The sequence below is a fragment of the Bos grunniens genome, chromosome 9 (assembly GCF_055505025.1).
Source record: "Bos grunniens cultivar Pamir isolate PY7600 chromosome 9, Bosgru_T2T1.0, whole genome shotgun sequence".
Taxonomy (NCBI): domain Eukaryota; kingdom Metazoa; phylum Chordata; class Mammalia; order Artiodactyla; family Bovidae; genus Bos; species Bos grunniens.
The window spans coordinates 76,174,320-76,195,838 of record NC_141173.1 but is presented as its reverse complement, the minus strand read 5'-3'; the positions used below and the strand labels follow the sequence as shown (position 1 = coordinate 76,195,838).

At 40.2% G+C, this 21,519-nt stretch overlaps 1 long non-coding RNA gene across 1 annotated transcript in view; it reads right to left on the bottom strand.

The window, feature by feature from the left end:
- Positions 1-21,519, bottom strand: part of LOC147366202 (uncharacterized) — a 70,606-nt gene that overhangs the window by 4,036 nt on the left and 45,051 nt on the right. The window contains exon 2 of the long non-coding RNA XR_015132426.1: positions 13,975-14,126. This is a non-coding gene — a long non-coding RNA (uncharacterized LOC147366202). The remainder of the gene's footprint in view (positions 1-13,974; positions 14,127-21,519) is intronic.

Below are 21,519 nucleotides of genomic sequence, written 5' to 3'. Positions count from 1 at the left end.
GTTTCCCCTGTTTCCCCATCTATTTCCCATGAAGTGGTGGGACCGGATGCCATGATCTTTGTTCTCTGAATGTTGAGCTTTAAGCCAACTTTTTCACTCTCCACTTTCACTTTCATCAAGAGGCTCTTTAGTTCCTCTTCACTTTCTGCCATAAGGGTGGTGTCATCTGCATATCTGAGGTTATTGATATTTTTTCTGGCAATCTTGATTCCAGCTTGTGCTTCTTCCAGCCCAGCGTTTTTCATGATGTACTCTGCATAGAAGTTAAATAAACAGGGTGACAATATACAGCCTTGACGTACTCCTTTTCCTATTTGGAACCAGTCTGTTGTTCCATGTCCAATTCTAACTGTTGCTTTCTGACCTGCATACAAATTTCTCAAGAAATTTGAGAAATTCTTGAGGTGGTCAGGTGGTCTGGTATTCCCATCTCTTTCAGAATTTTCCACAGTTTATTGCGATCCAATAGTCAAAGGCTTTGGCGTAGTCAATAAAGCAGAAATAGATGTTTTTCTGGAACTCTCTTGCTTTTTCTATGATCCAGTGGATGTTGGCAATTTGATCTCTGGTTCCTCTGCCTTTTCGAAAACCAGCTTGAACATCAGGAAGTTCACTGTTCACATATTGCTGAAGCCTGGCTTGGAGAATTTTGAGCATTACTTTACTAGCGTGTGAGATGAGTGCAATTGTGCGGTAGTCTGAGCATTCTTTGGCATTGCCCTTCTTTGGGATTGGAATGAAAACTGACTTTTTCCAGTCCTGTGACCACTGCTGAGTTTTCCAAATTTGCTGGCATATTGAGTGCAGCACTTTCACAGCATCATCTTTCAGAATTTGGAATAGCTTAACTGGAATTCCATCATTTCCACTAGCTTTGTTCGTAGTGATGCTTTCTAAGGCCCACTTGACTTCACATTCCAGGAGGTCTGGCTCTAGGTGAGTGATCACACCATCGTGATTATCTGGGTCATGAAGATCTTTTTTGTACAGTTCTTCTGTGTATTCTTGCCATCTCTTCTTAATATCTTCTGCTTCTGTTAGGTCCATACCATTTCTGTCCTTTATCGAGCCCATCTTTGCAAGAAATGTTCCTTTGGTATCTCTGATAGAGTTTTGCCATGAAAATGCACTGGTCATAAAAAACACCATCTTCCAGCAACAGAACAGAAGACTCTATACATGGACATCACCAGATGGTCAACACTGAAATCAGGTTGATTATATTCTTTGCAGCCAAAGATGGAGAAACTCTATACAGTCAGCAAAAATAAGACCAGGAGCTGACTGTGGCTCAGACCATGAACTCCTTATTGCCAAATTCAGACTTAAATTGAAGAAAGTAGGGAAAACCACTAAACCATTTAGGTATGACCTAAATCAAATTCCTTATGATTATACAGTGGAAGTGAGAAATAGATTTAAGGGCCTAGATCTGATAGAGTGCCTGATGAACTATGGAATGAGGTTTGTGACACTGTACAGGAGACAGGGATCAAGACCATCCCCATGGAAAAGAAATGCAAAAAAGCAAAATGGCTGTCTGGGGAGGCCTTACAAATAGCTGTGAAAAGAAGAGAAGTGAAAGGCAAAGGAGAAAAGGAAAGATATAAACATCTGAATGCAGAGTTCCAAAGAATAGCAAGAAGAGATAAGAAAGCCTTCTTCAGCAATCAATGCAGAGAAATAGAGGAAAACAACAGAATGGGAAAGACTAGAGATCTCTTCAAGAAAATCAGAGCTACCAGAGGAACTGCACTCAATATGCCAGCAAATTTGGAAAACTCAGCAGTGGCCACAGGACTGGAAATGGTCAGTTTTCATTCCAATCCCAAAAAAAGGCAATGCCAAAGAATGCTGTACTCCAAGGCAAAATACTCTCCAAATGTACTGCAGTGAAATACTTTACTTATATAATTATAAAATTTCTTTAAATTGTTTTAAAGATATGACAACTTTATGAATTTAAATTACTAGATAGCAATTAAGGTAAGATGGAGTATAAACAGATATATAGATATAGAATAGATATGTATATATTGGTATTATATATATGTATAACATATATATCACACTAAATAGCAATATTAAATCAGGTTTAAATCACATTCACTTGTGTTTACACTAATTTTCTGTTGCAAGGTAATTTGCTAGCAGAGGATGGCCTTTGCTTTCTCCTTTGTATTGAGTTTTCATAGAACTTGACACTAGTTTAGTTCACTACTGATTTCCTTCCTACTTTTCCTTTATGTCTTCATTTCTAAAATTTAGATATAATTGACAAGTGTGTGTTAGTAACTCAGTCGTGTCCGACTCTGTGACTCCATGGGCTCCTCTGTCCATGGAATTCTCCAGGCAAGAATACTGCCATTCCCTTCCCCAGTCGATCTTACCAACCCGGGGATTAAACCCATGTCTCCTGCATTGCAAGCAGATTCTTCACCATCTGAGCCACCAAGGAAGCCCATAATTGATGTGTAATATTGTGTAAGTTTAGGGAGTACAATATGCTGACTCGACACATTTATATGTTGCAATATGATTGTCATCCTAGCATTAGCTAATACCTTTATCACATCACATAATTATCATTTACTTTGGTGGTGAAAACATTTATAATCCAGTATTTTAGCAACCTTGAAGTAGATGATACAGTATTGTTGACTATAACCACAATGCTGGGCTGTTAGGTCTCCCGAACTTACCTTCCAAGTGCATGTATGGATCCTTTGACCAACATCTTCCCAGTCTGCCCATTCTGCAGCCCCCCATAACCACTATTCTTTTCTGTTTCTTTTTATTTTTTTTGGTAGCTCAAATGTTTTTCAACAGGTAAGATATAAATAAGTAATTTATAAATACGACTGTCATTTTCACATAGGCCTAATACTATTCCTCGCGCTTTCCTGCAATTTTTATCTAAAACTTTCACTAGGCAGCTGTTTGGTTCTCAGGAGTAACTACTCCACGGAGACGCCAGTGAGGGGCGTCTGGAACACGATTCCCCCTCAGACTGCAACCCTCCAGGCCTACCTCTCCAGTTATCTTTTCCCCCAAATGTAAACATTCATAACCACGATAAAAGCCTTTGCAAACCATTTCTGGAAGGAGGAATTCCCCACAGAAGGAAATTGCTAAAGCATATGTACCCTTCCTTCCTGTGTTAGGGTTGGAGACTGTCGCTATCACATGTTCACTGTTCCAAGTATATCTAAAATATGAAATAGAACTATATAGCTTTTAATAAAAAGTTTAGATTTCTAAATCTATCAGTGACTTCCTAGAAATCTCATACAAGTTAAGTGCAAGAAAAAGATGTAAAATTACAGGAGCGTTACAAGCTATGTCGTTTATCAGGCAGAATGAAGCTTTCCACAATACAGTTGCTGGGTTAAAAACTGAGTCTCTGTATTAAAGTTCAAACAACAAAGTATTTGTAACTAGAATATGTCATTTTGTTAAATTGATGACTTTTTTTAAGTAATGAATTTCCTACAAAAAGAATGTAAAATAGAGATTTAGATTTGTTGAAGCAGATAGAAAGCAATCTCAATGAATATAGATACTATTTTGACCTTAACTGGAAATCTGTAATTCTAAATTGGAGACTTTCTTATCAGCAGTTTAAAATTGAGATTATAACATAAATAGTTCAGTAATTAATGTGAAGTGAAACTTTTATTTGAATTATTTTTTTTGAATTATTAATAGTTACCTCAAGTGATTTGCCCCACCTTCTGTTGCAACCCAGATCATTGCTGATTTAGGGAACTGAGAAATGATTTGTATTATTCTCTCCCACGATGGGCTTTTACTAGCTTTCACAGTTTCTGTTTAGGAAAAACTATGTGCCGTGTATGTGTGTGTATGTCTGTGTGCGTGTGTTTGATGTTCAAACATTGAGCATGCTGTTTGTAATGGTACACAAGCGATGACCAGCCTAGATAGCGTATTAAAAAGCAGAGACATTACTTTATGAACAAAGGTCCATCTAGTCAAAGCTATGGTTTTTCCAGGAGTCATGTACAGATGTGAGAGTTGGACCATAAAGAAGGCCGGGTGCTGAAGAATTGATGCTTTCAAATTGCGGTGTGGAGAAGACTCTTGAGAGTCCCTTGGACAGCAAGGAGATCATACCTTTCAATCCTAAAGGAAATCAACTTAGACTATTGGTTGGAAAGACTGATACTAAAGCTGAAGCTCCAATACTTTGGCCACCTGATGCAAAGATCCAACTCTTTGGAAAAGACCTTGATGCTGGGAAAGACTGGGGGCAGGAGAAGAAAGAGGCAACAGAAAATGACATGGTGGGATGTCATCACTGACTCAATCAATGGACATAAGTTTGAGCAAACTCCGGGAGATAGTGAAAGACAGGGAAGCCTGGTGCACTGCAGTCAATGATGTTGCAGAGAGTTGGACACGGCTTAGCGACTGAACAACAAAACAAGTAAAAGGGTAGAATTTTTGTTTAAAAAAACTAAACTGAAATATCAGTAATTCTCACACTACCTCACTTGAAATTTTAATGAAAAAAAAATTAACTACTATTCCCAACATTCTGATTTAAACATGATAGCATTCTATATTCATAATCATTTTTATTATCATTCCTTTTTTCAAGGGGAGGGAAAGAATACTATGTTTATGTTTATCTGCAAATAAATAATAATTTATCATAAAGGAATTAAAATATGTCATGGAGCAGATTACTAAATCAATTTAATAAATAATTTCACACAATATATAATTTAACTCTAAACATTATACTTTTTTGGCAAGACTATTAACTCTGATTATATTGAATAAATTTCTCTTAAACAAACCAAATGGTAAACTATTATTTAGTGGGCTTCTCAGATGGTGCCAGTGGTAAAGAATCCACCTGCCAATGCAGGAGACTCAGGTTGATCCCTGGGTTGGGACGATCCCCTGGAGAAGGAACTGGCAACCCACTCTTATTCTTGCCTAGAAAATTCCATGGACAGAGGAGCCTGGTGAGCTACAATCCATGGGGTTGCAGAGTCGGCCATGACTGAGCATACACACCCCCAGTGGATGAATAACTGTTTTCAAATGTTTTTGCCACTTGCTTATCTGATAGGAAATAGCCTGCAAGTGCTGATTTGTAGAAGAGGACATGAATGCTTAAACAATGGGAAGAGGAAACTGAAAAAAATACTACCTGTAGTAGAGTTAAGCTTCTAGCCTTTGAAGTAGAACAGGTTTATTCATGATCTTTTTAAACAGGATTATTTTACATTTATCTTTTACTAAATTTACATAACACAAATGAAAATTACTATGGCCATTAATCCTCTGATTTTAAATCTAGGATCCAAGTGGCCTAAATGACAAAAAAATAGGTTGCTATGTTGCATTGACATCTGGTGGATTCAAGCAGTTACTACAAGGTTGAAGATAGCTCTGAATTTAATGGTGTTAAAGGGAAAAGACATGTAAAGATCATTTCTAGTCTAACCCAGTAATTTTTCCGTTATGAAACTGAGGCAAAGAGAAAGTTTTTCAGAAATATTTCAAAAACTGTGAAAATACATGAAAGAAACATAGCATTGATCGTGGTGAATAAAAAAACAATCTAGAGTTTAAGAAGCAGAAAAGAAATGCTGATAGAATATATAAAGTATATATGAAGTATGTTCTCTCTTTTGGCAGGAAGATGGAATTTCATTAGATGGTTTTCTTTATGTATACTTGAAATAGATTTTTAAAGAAATGTAAAATTTTGTGCAAAGTAAAAGATATATATATATATATAATGACTGCTACTATGAATAAAGAATTTTGGTTGTTTAATTTACCCAAATGTGACAAAAGATGAGAACAGAAGAGAAAATGAGGACTAATGTGGCTTCTCCTCTCTCTATATTTTAGCAGTCCTCTGAGGTGTTACTGCTTAAGGAGGAAATAATGAGTCAAGGCAGTTTCTTCTCAAGCTCAAATATTTGCCTCTTAAAATAGTTCCTTCCTCAAAGAAACTTGAACACAATATCTCAAGAGAGAACAATCTTTTGTGAGGCTTTTCAGACACTGGCTCTCCCTGTCTGTGTGTCTTTCTTCTGGATACATATGGCAGATGACTACGCCCGAGAGCCCATCTCACCCCAACCCAGAGCCCTTCCTAAAAACAACTCCTAGGAGCCGTCCTGGTCTCTCCATTGGTAGTTTCCTTGCATACTCTCCCTACAGCACTGGACATACAATCTTCAATGTGTTTTTTTTCTCTTCTCAGACTGTAAGTTTCCATAAGACAGGCATTCAGCCTGTAGGTCTTTCTTTCCAGTGCCTAACCACTTCTCATAAATAGTAGGTGTTCAATCAACACCTGCTAAATCATGCATGCTCTGCTCCTATATCCTTTAGGCCTTGCAAACTTCTTTTACATTGCTCCCACTACCAAAAATCCCTGTTATTAATTTTCCCTACTAATATTAAATTTTGAAAGATTTCATCTTTCAGAAAGCCAGTATTTCTAAAGTAATAATTCCCTTGACCAACTTTGTTGATCAAAAGATGGTACGCGTCTATCAGAATTTCTAAGGCTCCCAATCCACTAAAGTGTTCCCATCCAGAGTATGCCCAGGAAATTCCTAGGTAAGCACAAGTTTATTATCATCTGGCTTAGAAATCTAGAGAAGTAACAAGACATGGGAGTTTTAATTAATGGGATTCCGGAATGTGAAATAACCGCATAATTTGTATTCATTTTCTTGACTTTTTCTTAATATCTTCACTGAGAGATAGGTCATATCATAAAATTTACAAGTATTTTTTAATTTATAATTATGTAAAATTACAATGTGTTGAGAAGGCAATGGCACCCTACTCCAGTACTCTTGCCTGGAAAATCCATGGACAGAGGAGCCTGGTAGGCTGCAGTCCATGGGGTTGCTAACAGTCGGGCACGACTGAACGACTTCACTTTCACTTTTCACTTTCATGCATTGGAGAAGGAAATGGCAACCCACTCCAGTGTTCTTGCCTGGAGAATCCCAGGGGCAGGGAAGCCTGGTGGGCTGCCATCTATGGGGTCGCACAGAGTCGGACACGACTGAAGCAACTTAGCAGCAGCAGCAGCAGCATAGGTCCTTTAATGGACCGGAACCTGGTGGTCCGGAGTGGACCGATAAGAAAGTAAAGGAGAGAGAAAGAGGCTGGTATTTCTTGGTTTACGCAGAAAGCCAATAAAGGCCCTGACACCGGGCTTGCTCTGTTCACGGATGCCTCAGGCGCCCTCTCATGGGGTGAAGGCGCAGAGCACCTTCTCTAGAGGGTCTTAGAAGCCTGGGCAGGAAAGTGAACTCAGAAAGTCTCTGTGCTCCAAAGAAATAGCCTGAGAGAGAGAGAGAGAGAAAGAAAGCAAGACATGGGGACCAAAGCTCTGATGGAGCAAAGGTGTTTTATTTAACATTGTGTAGGTATTTATACTGTCTTATAAGATAGCCATTTTCAGCAGAGATAAAATCAAATCTCACAAGGAAACATGAGGTCATCCATATGAAAGAGAGAGGGTTGTAAATAATCACTTTTACCATATGGTTCATAAAACGGAAGAGGGTACTTATCACCGTATAGAAAAACTAATGAAGGAAATGCCTGGATTCCTCAGCCCCAGGGAGAGGCTTGCCTCTCTTCTTAATCCCTGAATACTCAGGAATTAATAAGGAACAGAGAATTCCTGACAAATCCAAAACAGCACACAGGAAGCCTCCTGTTAATGCTTCCTGACAACGATGCAATGTTTTTAATATACAGATTTTCTCAACCATCTTCACAATCTAATTTTAGAACACGTTTGCCATACTGCCCCCCACAAAACCCTGTTGTTGTTGTTGTTGAGTCATTCAGTCATATTTGACTCTTTGGCAACCCCATGGATTGTAGCCCTCCAGGCTCCTTTGTCCATGGGATCTCCCAGGCAAGAATACCCTGTACTCAGCGATCACTCTCTATCCTCCCTGACCTTGGCCTTAGGCACTCACTAATCTATGTTCTCTCTCTATAGATCTGCCTATTCTGGACATTGACATACATGAAATCATACAATAGATGGTCTTTTGTTATGGGCATCTTTCTTGTAGCATGGTGTTTTCAAAGTTAATCCATATTCTTATGTATAACAGTACTTAATTCCTTTTATTGTCATATATACTATATAAACCACAATGGTTTCCAATTTGGAGTTATTACGAACAATGCTGCTGTGAACACAGATATACACATTTTTGTTGGATGTATGCTTCCATCTCTCTTAGCTATAATTTCTAGATACTATGAGTAGTGAAAGTCTCTCAGTCATATCTGATTCTTTGTGACCCCATGAGGTGTAGTCCATGGACTTCTCCAGGCCAGAATACTGGAGTGGGTAGCCTTTGCATTCTGCAGGGGATCTTCCCAACCTGAGGATCAAACACAGGTCTCCTGCATTGCAGGAGTGGATTTTTTACCAGCTGAGCCACAAGGAAAGCCCAAGAATAGTGGAGTAGGTAGCCTATCCCTTCTCCAGCGGATCTTCCTGGCCCAGGGATCGAACCAGGGTCTCCTGCATTACAGGCAGATTCTTTACCAGTTGAGCTATCAAGGAAGCCCATACTATGGGTAACTCTATATTTATCTTCATGAGGAACTGTCAAAATATTTCCCAAAGTGACTGCACCATTTTACATTCCCAACCAGCACGGTATAAAGGTTCCAATTTCTCCATATCTTCACCAACACTTGTTATTGTCTTTTATTGTTTAAAGTTATCCTAGTAAATGTGCTTTTGACTTGTATTTCCCTAATGACTAATAATGTTGAGTATCTTTTCATGTGTTTATTAGTCATTTGGATATCTTCTTTGCAGAAATGTCTATTCAAATTCTTTGCTTTTTTAAATTTGGGTTATTTGTATTTCTATTGCTGGGTTATTAGAGTTTTTAGTATATTCTGGATACAAATTCCTCATCAGATACATGATTTGTAAATATCTTCTCCATTCTGTAAGCTACCTTTCTTAGTGGTATCATTTACAGCACAAAAGTTTTAAATTTTCATGTAATACAGTTTATCTTTTTATTGTTGTTGTTGTGCTTTTTGCATCATATTTAGAGAATTTTGATTAGAACAAAGTCACAAAGATTTAATCCTATATTTTGTTTTGAGATTTTTATAGTTTTAGTGATTTCATTTGTGTCTGTGGTCCATTTTGAGCTAATTTTTATGTATGGCATGAAATAGAGCCCCAAGTTCGTTTTTTACATTAATTAATTTTTGGTTGCTCTGGGTCTTCATTGTGACGCGCAGGCTTCTCATTATAGTAGATTCTCTTGTTGCAGAGCACCGACTTTAGGCACATGGGCTTCAGCAGTTACGTTAGGGGAAGCACACTGATTGAAACCGCCCACCCTGGCCAGGCACCATAGTAACCATTTGCATGAGTTATTTTATGACAGGAGATCCTAATAAGGAATACAGAACTAATAAGCCACCACCAACAGGAAGAATTTGGAAAAGGTTAAAAGGAGACACCACGTGTCTGTCCGCTTCCCAGAATCCCTCTCGCTAGCATCCATCTTGGCTGAGCGATGCGTGCACCATCAGAAAAGGCTCTGAATTAGAATGATTGGCCAAAGACCACCCAGAAACTAATCCCATCACCATAAAACCCAAGACTGCCAGCCACGCACAGAGCAGTTCTCCTGGGTTCCCTTACCCTACTGCTCTCACCCGGGTGCCTTTTCCCAATAAAATCTCTTGCTTTGTCAGCACATGTGTCTCCTCGGATGATTCATTTCCGAGTGTCAGACAAGAGCCAGTTTTGGGCCCTGGAAGGGGTCCACCTTCCTGCAAGAGTTGCAGCTCAGGCTCAGCAGTTGTGGCTCATGCACTCCAGAGCGCAGGCTCAGTAACTGTGGTGCACAGGCTTAACTGCTGTACAGCATATGGGATCTTCCTAGATCAGGGATGGAACTTGGGTCTCCTGCATTGGCAGGCAGAGTCTTAACCACTGGATCACCAGGGAAGTCCCCAAGTTCACTTTTTGCATGAAGATATTTCATTGCTTCAGCACCATTTTGAGGAAGACTTTTCTTTCCCTTACTGAATTGTCTTGACACCCTCATCTGAAATCTATTGAACATAAATAGGTCTATTTCTGGACTCTCAACTGTAATACATTGATCTATATGTCTTTCCTTAAACCAGTAAACTTTAAATTGGTTTAAGTCTTTTCCTTAAACTAATACAACCAGTTGTATTACTTGATTACTGTAGCTTTTTAGTAAGGTTTGAAGTAAGCATGAATTTTGCAATTTTGTTCTTCTTCTTCAAGACTATTTTGTCTATTCTGGGTCTCTTGCCTTTCCATATGAATTTTAAAACACATGTATTTTGTTCTAGAAATTTGCTGTTTATATTCATGGCAAATAGATAGGGAAACAGTGGAAACAGTGTCAGACTTTATTTTTTGGGGCTCCAAAATCACTGCAGATGGTGTCCGCAACCATGAAATTAAAAGATACTTACTCCTTGGAAGGAAAGTTATGACCAACTTAGACAGCATATTAAAAAGCAGAGACATTACTTTGTGAGCAAAGGTCCGTCTAGTCAAGGCTACTGGTTTTTCCAGTGGTCAGGCATGGATGTGAAAGTTGGACTATAAAGAAAGCTGAGCACCAAAGAATTGATGCTTTTGAACTGTGGTATTGGAGAAGACTCTTGAGAGTCCCTTGGACTACAAGGAGATCCAACCAGTCCATCCTAAAGGAGATCAGTCCTGGGTGTTCATTGGAAGGATTGATGTGGAAGCTGAATTCCAATACTTTGGCCACCTAATGTGAAGAGCTGACTCATTTGATCATTGACCTAGAGCCAGACATCCTGGAATGTAAAGTCAAGTGGGCCTTAGAAAGCATCACTACAAACAAAGCTAGTGGAGGTGATGGAATTCCAATTGAGCTATTTCAAATCCTGAAAGATGATGCTGTGAAAGTGCTGTACTCAATATGCCAGCAAATTTGGAAAACTCAGCAGTGGCCACAGGACTGGAAAAGGTCAGTTTTTATTCCAATCTCAAAGAAAGGCAATGCCAAAGAATGCTCAGACTACCGCACAATTGCACTCATCTCACATGCTAGTAAAATAATGCTCAAAATTCTCCAAGCCAGGCTTCAGCAATACGTGAACCATGAACTTCCAGATATTCAAGCTGGTTTTGGAAAAGGCAGAGGAACCAGAGACCAAATTGCCAACATCCACTGGATCATGGAAAAAGCAAGAGAGTTCCAGAAAAACATCTATTTCTGCTTTATTGACTATGCCAAAGCCTTTGACTGTTGGATCGCAATAAACTGTGGAAAATTCTGAAAGAGATGGGAATACCAGACCACCTGATCTGCCTCTTGAGAAACCTATATGCAGGTCAGGAAGCAACAGTTAGAACTGGACATGGAACAACAGACTGGTTCCAAATAGGAAAAGGAGTACGTCAAGGCTGTATATTGTCACCCTGTTTATTTAACTTCTATGCAGAGTACATCATGAGAAATGCTGGGCTGGAAGAAGCGCAAGCTGGAATCAACATTGCCGGGAGAGATATCAATAACCTCAGATATGCAGATGACACCACCCTTATGGCAGAAAGTGAAGAGGAACTGAAAAGCCTCTTGACGAAGGTGAAAGAGGAGAGTGAAAAAGTTGGCTTAAAACTCAACATTCAGAAAGTGAAGATCATGGCATCTGGTCCCATCACTTCAAGAGAAATAGATGGGGAAACAGCAGAAACAGTATCAGAGTTTATTTTGGGGGGCTCCAAGATCACTGCAGATGGTGACTGCAGCCATGAAATTAAAAGACGCTTACTCCCTGAAAGGAAAGTTATGACCAACCTAGATAGCATATTCAAAAGCAGAGACATTACTTTGCCAACAAAGGTCCGTCTAGTCAAGGCTATGGTTTTTCCTGTGGTCATGTATGGATGTGAGAGTTGGACTGTGAAGAAAGCTGAGCTCTGAATAATTGACGCTTTTGAACTGTGGTGTTGGAGAAGACTCTTGAAAGTCCCTTGGACTGCAAGAAGATCCAACCAGTCCATTCTGAAGGAGATCAGCCCTGGGCTTTCTTTGGATGGAATGATGCTGAAGCTGAAACTCCAGTACTTTGGCCACCTCATGCGAAGGGTTGACTCATTGGAAAAGACTCTGATGCTGGGAGGGATTGGGGGCAGGAGGAGAAGGGGATGACAGAGGATGAGATGGCTGGATGGCATCACTGACTCGATGGACGTGAGTCTGAGTGAACTCCAGGAGTTGGTGATGGACAGGGAGGCCTGGCGTGCTGCGGCCCATGGGGTCACAAAGAATCAGACACAACTGAGCGACTGAACTGAACTGATGCCGGGAAAGATTGAGGGCAGGAGGAGAAGGGGAGTACAGAGAATGAGATGGTTGGATGGCATCACCGACTCAATGGACACGAGTTTGGGTGGGCTCCCGGAGTTGGTGATGGACAGGGAGGCCTGGCGTGCTGTAGTCCATTGGGTCGCAAAGAGGCAGACATGACTGAGGGACTGAACTAAACTGAACTGATGTTATTTTTAGTTATATCTTCCAAGCTTTTAATTTCTTTCCGTCATGATTTCTTTTTCTTCTTATATTTTTCTCTGTCTCTATGATTTAAAAAAATTTCCCCAAGCAACTAATTTGGGTTTCAGCAGTGATCAACTCATCTTTTAATTTTTAATTAGAAACATTTTAGTTCCATAAATTTTTGAGTGGGGCGTGTGTGTGTGTGTATGTTTGTGTTATGTCTAAATCTTCCTGTGACCTTTGGCTACTATTTTATTTTATAACAGCTTTACTGAGATATAATTCACATAACATAAAGTCATCTTGTTATAAAACGGTGGTTTTTAGTGTATTCACAATTATGCAGCCATCTAATTCCATAATGTCTAATTTGAGAACATCTTCATAACCACCAAAAGAAAGTTTGTACCCATTAGTTCTTGACAAATTCTTGACAAGCGCCTTTCTTGACAACTTCTTTTTTTTTTTTTTACTTGAATGAAACCACCATTTTGCTTTGAGCTAGTCAAGTATTCAAAACTAACGTGTATTGAGTGTTCTTGTTATGACTTGCCTTGTCTCCAGAGAAATCTTAAAATGTTTTCAGGAAAGTAGCCAACAATTGACATAGAACTAAAAAGATTTTGCTTCTCATCCCTTAAGCACAAGGCTCTCTTTTCTTTTAAGATTATTCAGACTGCATTGGAAACCCATACTGTAGCTCTATATTTGAGCATTTAAACTTAAAAAAATGTCTTTCTGGCTATATCCTTTTCACTTATGTCTTCCTTTTACATAACAATTGAATTAATAAATGATTTTCAAGAGTATTGTGAGAAAAATTAGCAAAAGTAATTTAAGCACAATGTATTGGGACTCAGTTTGTATCAATAATGAGTAACCTTCTTGCCCACCCCATTCAAAAACATTATACTGAACTCAATGGTACAAGTTTGAGTTAATCAGAGGAAGTTTTTCTAAGAGCAAACAAACAATGAGTTCAAACTTGGAGAATGTCCCACCCTGCTGTTATTTTCAAGTTGTCAGGAGAGCTTTGAACCTCATCACATGGAAGCATAGTAGCAAAATCTTGAGCTTTGGAGTTAGGCAGACCTGAGTCAGAACTTCACTAAGCAGCTGTGTTATCTCAGACAATTAAAAAAAGAAAAAGACCAAAAAAATAAAAGAAAGAAAGAAATGAACAGACTTAAAATCTGTGAACCTCAGCTTCCTCTTCTATACTTGTACTCTGATTTCATCCTGGCTTCACCAGGGGAACATGCAGATGAGGTCACATTAACCATAATAATGCTTACTTTAGCAACTGTCCCCTCCAGCTCAGGCAGGATTTCTGGTTCCCTTTAAGTCCATTTCTCCCACAGGCTCCCAGATGTGCCTCACGTGTGCTTACCTGCAAACAAGTTAGTTCTGCTCACACCATCAAAGGCTCTGTCGCTCCTCCGCATCCTCCCTGGGAGCGTCCATCTGATCTGCTCTGCTGGACCCACAGCAGGGCCTGCTTCTGTGTGAATACAGGTGTGCCCACCACATTGGGCCAGGTACCTGAAATGATTTTGGCACTCAATTCTTAAAATCTCTACCCTGACCTGAGTTTCTTTCTGGTTTTCTAAGGGCAGAAAGTCTATGCAAACCATCCCTATGTATGTGGGTTTCCAACCCCAGGGTACACGAGGATCACCTAGTGAGTTGTTGAAAATGTGGACTCCACCTGGCTCTCTCAACTGCATTTCTTGTGTCAAAGATCCAAGGGCTACCTGGAAAACACAAGTCTGGTGTGTTGCTGATTGGGATGGCATCAGCCTGTCTATAGCACCCACCATTTGTCTTCAGTCATTTCCAATCCTTCATCCCATAGCAGGGTGCCATCCACAGTCAACCCAGCTCAGGCTGGGAAGGGCCAGTCTGTAATCCTGAGCTTACCTGGCTCAGGCTCTTGTTTGATTTGTTGTTATTGTTGTGGTTTAGTCACTGTTGTGTCTGACTCTTATGGGACCCCGTGGATAGGCTCCTCTGTTCATGGGATTTCCCAGGCAAGAACACGGGAGTAAGTTGCCATTTCCTTCTCCAGGGGATCTTCCCAACCCAGGGTTCGAACCCAGGTCTCCTACACTGGTAAGTGGATTCTTTACCACTGAGCCACCAGGGAAGCCCACCTTGTGTCATTAGCCATGATAAAAATATTCTCAGTAGCAAGTAGTCTGAGGTGTAAACAGACAAGCTTCTCGATGTTCATCTTATTTTTTCTCCTTAATTTTTCATCTTCCTGTGTTCCCTGAGCACATCTGTTTACTCATTCTCCCATAGCTGAAACCTAACATAGTGATCATAGATTCTTTCCTCTTTCTTATTCCCAGTATATAATCACTCTTCAAGGCCTGTCTAATCTCCCTCCTGGGCCTCCTTTATTTTATTTTATTTTTTGTTACAAATTGCTTTAATTCAGTTCTCTCTGTGGGCAATGGTCTGCCATGTTCCTTACAATATTGAGTATGTAGTTGTTCTTATGGGCCCCCTTTTAATCTGACCCCCACTCACTGAGCCACAGCCACTTAGCTTAGGCAGCACCATCTCTTGTCCAAACTATTTTAAGACCAACTCCCAATTCTTGCTCTGCCTCCAGTTCCTTCCTTATGGCCGAAATCTAATCTCCAGCCAGAGTGACTTATCAGAAAGGCAAATCCATCATCCCATTTCCCAGCATCCCCGAAATCAGTCATTTCCCTCCTTAATATTGTACACAAAGCCCCAGTATATTAACCTGATAAAATGTACTGCCCAGCTAAAAGAGAAGTCTCATGCAATGGTTGATGGGAGGAGGAGGAACAGACCTCCACACACCCATGCAGCCTTCCTGGATCTCCCCCACCTTTCCTTCCAGCCCTGACAGCAGCTCTAAGTAACCTCCACAGAACCAGTGATATCCATGGAACACCATTTAAAAACTACATTTCTGAAAAATAAATTTGTAATTCCCTGCATAGCAAAAAATTTAAAAAAAGACGTCTTGTAATCTAACCCCCACTCATCTCTCCAGCTTTGTCCCCTCCCATCATTCCCTAGAGATATCCTATGTGCTTAGCTGTGCTGACACTATGGCAGTCACTTGTCACCTGCAACTCTTTAGATTTACATTAATTTCAATTAAATTAAAAACCTGGTCTCGCTGTCAACTAGCCACATCTCAAGGGCCCAAGAGCCACATGTGGCCAGTGGTAGCCATGAAGAGCATCACAGATACAGAATATTTCCACCTGTGCAGAAAGTTCTGTTGGACAGCACTGCTCTAAAGATACCAAACTAATAACAGTTTCCCAAGTCCTACCCACTTTCTCACAGTCTAGAGCCTCGGCACATGCTGTCCTCTCTGTCCGGCATCTTTTCCTCTCTGATGTCTATTTGGTAAATCCAGGAGTCTGGAGAAGCCTGCCCTTAGGAGACTTCTCCGAACTTTCCAATCTCCTGTCTCCTTCAGGGATGACTTGAGCACTGTTTCCTCTCTGAAACCTTTGTACTCTGAAATTTTTTTAAGTTCCTGCCAAGTAGAACCTTTAAAAATTGTATATTAAAAAGAATAAACACAAATTTAATGTTAAAAGAAAAAAGTTCCTGCCAGGGCTGACAGGGAAATTGGAGGAGGCCCAGCTCTTGTCACCTGGTTTTTGTACGTATTTGCTCAGTGGCATATTTTGTGTATTAGACTGTGAGCAGAGGTACTTCAGTGCTTCCCAGATGGCTCTAGTGGTAAAGAACCCAGCTGCTAATGCAGGAGACATAAGAGACGTGGGTTCGATCCCTGCGTTGGGAAGATCCCCTGGAGAAGGAAATGGCAACCCACTCTAGTATTCTTGCCTGGAGAACCCCATGGACAGAGGAGCCTGGGGGGCTACAGTCCATGGGGGTCACAAAGAGTCGGCCACTGCTGAAGTGACTTAGCACGCAGCACACAGAGACACTATAACTCATTTTTGTCATCAAAGCAATCAATAAATATCTATTAAATTAATAAATTAATTGATAAAAATGGAGAACAGATTGCTGTATACGTTTGCATTAAAATGATAATCATCATGGAAATGGTGAATGTGATAGACAGCAGAAAGACCGTGCCCCTCAAAGATTCCCATGTCCTGCTGCTCAGAACCTGAGAATATGTTACATGATATGGCAAAGAGACTTTGCAGATGTTGATAAAGTTAAATTGCTTGAGATAGGGAGATTATTAGGCATTACTCAGTGGGCCGATGGAATCACAATGTAATTCTTACAAGTGGAAGAAGGAAGCATAAGAGAAGATTAAAGTAAAGCAATGTAAGAAGGATACAGTCTGCAGTTAGTTGCTGGCTTTGACGAGAAGTAAGATGGCCTGGAGCCAAGGAAAGTGTGTGGCCTCTAGAGGCTGGAAAGCAGGGAAACATATGGTTCCCTGGAAACTCCAGAGAGAAACACAGCCTGCCTACCCTTTGTTTTTAATCCAGCAAGACACATCTCAGACTTCTGACTTCCAGAACTGTAAGAAAACACATTGGTGTTGTTTTAAGCTGCTGTGTTTATTGTACTCTATTAGAACACCAGAAGGAAATGAATACGGGAGGGAGGAAGGAAAGGGTGTTGGTGGAGAAAGAAAACATATTTAACGGGGGGACTTTTCAGCCCTGGAGTCCTGAAGTCCAATGGCGGGGAGAAAGAAAGCCCCATTGCCAAAGAGCGAGGGACATCATCACTGACCCCAAAGCAGAGAGGATGTGTCCTGGATTCTGGCTTTAATCAGAGAATCATGGTCCTCTGTGAGGGAGTTTCACCAGACCCTGGAGCTGAGGATTTCAGTACAGGGAGGAGGAGAGTTTCTCTCGAAAGGTGCTAATACCTAGTCTAGATTTTATCCTCTTTGAGAGTACAGAAAATGACCAGATTCTTTCTAAAAGGGCACACGTATCTAACCTGTTGCATGAATGAAACAAATATTTCCAGTGTGACTATAAAAGATGCTGTGTAGCTTGACAGGCACCGTGGGAATTTTATTTTGTACAGTGAAACAGAGTAAGTTACATTATAACTCTAGCTATGTGTGCAATGGAGAACCTTCTGTTCAGAGAAACTTAACTGTTTACCAATCTATTTCCCAGTCAGAGTTTCAATATGAATTGGATAGTTTTCAGTGATTTGACTTTGTTTGTAAAGGTATTTATCTAACATCTTTTAATCCAGGAACTGTTCCTTTGAATAGAGAAATGAAAAACCTGGCCACAGTCTAGTAGTGAAGAGGGAGCTATAAAGTGTTAGCAAGGTCTTGACACCTGGGGAAAATATCTAAACTTATCAGGAGATGATGATTAAAACATGAGTTGAAGGATAAGTGTACGTGTCTGCCAGGTAAAGAAGGTGGGGTAGGGGTGGATCCGGGAATACCAGGAGGTGGGTGGCATTGCTGGCAGGTGTCACCCTGAACCTTGATTCTAGGTGTGGCTAATTCGGGAAATTGCAGGCCTTCCGCCCTGCCCTGCTGGGTCAGAGTATAATGTAAGGAGGGAGGGGGGTGGGAAGAGTGCTTAGAAAGAAGACGTGGGGCAAGTCTGGTAGGGGTTCTGTATTCCCTGCTGCAATCAGGACCCCTGAAGGGTTTTTTTTTTAATCCTAAAGGAACATAGATTTTTTTAAATTTATTTTTAATTGGAGGATAATTGCTTTACAATGTTGTGTTCATTTCTGCCATACATTAACATGGATCAACCATAGGTACGATTGTGCCCTCCCATACATATGTCCCCCCACTCTTGAATCTCCCTCCCATCCTGTCCCACCCCTCTAGGTTGTCACAAAGCACCATGTTGAGCTCCCTACCTCACACAGCAACTAGGGACAGATTTTTAAGAGGTTGCAAAATGTGCTTTAGAGGATGGGCCTAGAGCTTCCTTAAGACACTTGACTGTTCAGTCAAAAAATGACCCCCAAAAAATTTCAAAAATATTTTGAAAGCTATATTATTTACATCTTACAGCACAAAACAGTAAAGAAAGCTCATCTGTTCTTTTTTTTTTTTTTAACATTCCCTGGTGACTCAGCTGGTAAAGAATCCACCTGCAATTAGGGAGACCTGGGTTAGGAAGATTCCCTGGAAAAGGGAAAGACTACACACTCCAGTATTCTGGCCTGGAGAATTCCATGGACTGTATAGTCCATGGGATTTCAAAGAGTTGGACATGACTGAGTGACTTTTACTTTCTTTCTTTCTAATAATTAAGAAAAGAAGTATTACGAATTTAGCTTTTATTCAAAATTAAATAAGCAAAAGCGAAAATTTTAAGAAACGTTTTACAAATTACTTACATAAAAGAAAGTTAAGAGGGACAGTCACAAGTCTGCAACAAATAATTACAAAAGTTTCTAGGACAGCATGAATACAGACCATGTCACAGAGTGGTGACCTAACTGTGATATGAATAAGGCATAACTAACATTTGCACCAAGACCAGGATTAAAAAAAAAAAGAAAAACTTTAAAAATTTAATTGTACATTAAGCTTCTTCTCTTCCCTCAGATCACACTGAAGTGTTTTAAGCAAGGAATCACCGGGATTAGATTTACACCTTAGGGAAGGATAAGCTGACAGTCATGCTCTTAAGATAAGGCTGGATGGTAAGATGAGGAGACCATGTCTATGATGACAAATTCACAACAGATGGAGAGAAGTCACACAGGAGAGATGTAAATGAGGTGTAACTTGATGGGTAAGCATCCCCAAACTCAGTTATTGATTTGTTTAGGGAAAGCAAGGGTTTCAGTGTGAATGACAGGAAGTAGGGATGCGACTGAGCCAAGAAAACTTGATTGTAAACTCATTGGTGCCACAAAGGTGCCAGCACGCCTTGGCAAAGCTATACTCTGCATAATTACATCTATTAGTTATTGCTATTGCTTCTTAAGAACCAGGAACTGTGAGGAGGACTTTGTATTCACCTTTGAACTTAATGTTTACAACAGTCCTGAGATGTGCAAATTGTTATCACATTTTAAAGCTGAAAATTGAATGCTCAGAGAGGTAAAGTAAGTTAATTTACCCAGATCACAATGCCTGCAAATGATAGAGTTAGGATTCACATCTAGAAATATATTTACTTGAACGCTACATAACAGTCTTTATCATCATCATCGTTTTTAAAATTCACCCAATGGGAATTCCCCAGTGGTTTGGACACAGTGCTTTCACTATCGGGCTGGGTTCAATCCCTAGTCAGGGAACTAAGATCCCACAAGCTTAACCCAAAATACAGGTTTCACATTAAGAAATTAAACAAAGGTAGCAAGTAAGATCTCCAGGGAGAGCCTGGAAAATGAAAATGACGAGGAAGAAGATGAACTCACAAAAAATTCTGAGACAGGGATGTCAGAAATATAAAAGAGCAGAGATGTACCTCTAAGAGTCCTTCCTAAATTCACTCAGTTAAAGTGTAAACTTAAAATTATATTAGAGAGACTACTTTAAAGTAGTGAAGGATTCCACGTGCTCACTTGCATTTGTTCTTTTTCTATGAGATTACTCAACAATGTGCAAATAAATAACAATGAAAGGGTTTAAATTTCATGGGAAATGACTAGAATGAAATAAATCATGTAGTAGTACAGCATGATGACTAATAATATTGAATTGTATATTTGAAAGTTGCTAAGAAAATAGAAAGTGCTGCACTCAATATGCCAGCAAATTTGGAAAACTCAGCAGTGGCCACAGGACTGGAAAAAGTCAGTTTTCATTCCAATCCCAAAGAAGGGTAATGCCAAAGAATGCTCAAACTACCACACAATTGCACTCATCTCACACGCTAGTAAAGTAAAGCTCAAAATTCTCCAAGCCAGGCTTCAGCAATATGTGAACTGTGAACTTCCTGATGTTCAAGCTGGTTTTAGAAAAGGCAGAGGAACAAGAGATCAAATTGCCAACATCTGCTGGATCATGGAAAAAGCAAGAGAGTTCCAGAAAAACATCTATTTCTGCTTTATTGACTACGCCAAAACCTTTGACTGTGTGGATCACAATAAACTGTGGAAAATTCTGAAAGGGATGGGAATATCAGACCATCTGTCCTGCCTCTTGAGAAACCTATATGCAGGTCAGGAAGCAACAGTTAGAACTGGACATTGAACAAGAGACTGGTTCCAAATAGGAAAAGGGGTACGTCAAGGCTGTATATTGTCACCCTGCTCATTTAACTTATATGCAGAGTACATCATGAGAAACGCTGGGCTGGAAGAAGCACATGCTGGAATCAAGATTGCCGGGAGAAGTATCAATAACCTCAGATATGCAGATGACACCACCCTTATGGCAGAAAGTGAAGAAGAACTAAAGAGCCTCTTGATGAAAGTGAAAGAAGAGAGTGAAAAAGTTAGCTTAAAGCTCAACATTAAGAAAACTAAGATCGTGGCATCCGGTCCCATCACTTCATGGGAAATAGATGGGGAAACAGTGGAAACAGTGTCAGACTTTATTTTTGGGGGCTCCAAAATCACTTCAGATGGTGATTGCAGCCATGAAATTAAAAGACGCTTACTCCCTGGAAGGAAAGTTATGACCAACCTAGATAGCATATTGAAAAGCAGAGACATTTCTTTGCCAACAAAGGTCCGTCTAGTCAAGGCTATGGTTTTTCCTGTGTTCATGTATGGATGTGAGAGTTGGACTGTGAAGAAAGCTGAGCGCTGAAGAATTGATGCTTTTGAACTGTGGTATTGGCAAAGACTCTTGAGAGTCCCTTGGACTGCAAGGAGATCCAACCAATCTATTCTAAAGGAGATCAGTCCTGGGTGTTCATTGGAAGGAATGATGCTAAAGCTGAAACTCCAGTACTTTGGTCACCTCATGCGAAGAGTTGACTCATTGGAAAAGACTCTGATGCTGGGAGGGATTGGGGGCAGGAGGAGAAGGGGACGAAAGAGGATA